This window comes from Mus musculus, chromosome 6 (genome assembly GCF_000001635.26).
Source record: "Mus musculus strain C57BL/6J chromosome 6, GRCm38.p6 C57BL/6J".
Classification (NCBI taxonomy): Eukaryota; Metazoa; Chordata; class Mammalia; order Rodentia; family Muridae; genus Mus; species Mus musculus.
The window spans coordinates 82910632-82911883 of NC_000072.6; positions in this window are offsets into that span (position 1 = coordinate 82910632).

Here is a 1252-nt window from a genome sequence, read left to right on the forward strand (position 1 = left end):
GATTCTTGGTTTACGCTGAAAAAGTAGTTTTGGCTTCTAAGATCTGTGGCTGAAAGGATGTGGAAGCAGCCATATTTCTTTTTCTCTTTAACATTCATTTATTTTGTGTATGTGTGCATGTATGTGCATGCACATGTGTGCCAAAGCACACATGTAGAGGTCAGAGGACAACTTGAGTCAGTTCTCCTGCCACGTGGGTTCTGGAGATCAAAGCCAGCAGCACGTGCCTTTGCTCATGAAGTCATCTCAGCAGCAGCCACCTTTTCTGCTTCTTTGAGTGGGGCCATTTACAGCAAGAAAGAAAGAAATCAGGCAAGACAAGCAAAGATGACAGACAGGCAGACAGACAGACTCCCTCTAACCCTGAATCCTAATTCCAGGGGCTGGGACCTTGACTCCTAAAGTCCTTTGTGCAGTCCTGAGGGTATCTTATTCCTGACTTCTCTACTAAGTGAGCCATGAATTTCTCCATTTACTGAACTGTTAGCCTTCTTAAAGGCATGCCAGTGTATACCTGTAATCCCAAGACTTTGGGGAACTGAGGCAGGAGAATCACAAATTCTGGGCTAGTCTGGGCTACATAGTAAGTTCAAGACCAGTCTGAACTATGTAGTAAGACCCTGTCTTGAAAAAAAAAATCCTTACTTCAGAATCTCCTTCTTAGCTGGAGTGTGTGTATGTGTGCATGTGTTTTCAATCTCTTTTTTCCTGGAGTAAAATCCACGTCCATCTTGGAAGTGGAATAGCACAAAGACTTAGTACATGTGTCCCTTCCATAGAGAAGCAAAGATGACATCAGTGGCTCCTGGTTTAGCAGAAGGAAACTCTGGCTATCAACATCACTCAACATGTATAAGACTAGAGGGCTGGAAAGATGACTCAGCAACTAAGGCACCTGCTACTCTTTCAGAAGGTCTGAGTTCAGTTTCCAAAACACACATCAAGCAACTCACAACTGCCTCTAACTTTAGCTTCGGGGATCCATTGCCCTCTTTTGGCCTCTTGAGGTAGCGGCACTCACGTATACATACGTTAACATACACATATACACATAATTTTTTAAAAAAATAAATCGCAGATTTGAGTAAAGCCTAAATATGGGTGGTTAAGACCCATCCTGAGATGATCGAAGATCAGATGTTGGTGAAGGCTTGTCCACCTTCCACTGCATGGGGTGCACAGTGAGTGCCTGCCATGGTGATCACGTGGTTCGGCTATGATAAAGCAACAGCTACAATAACCACGCCCGCTG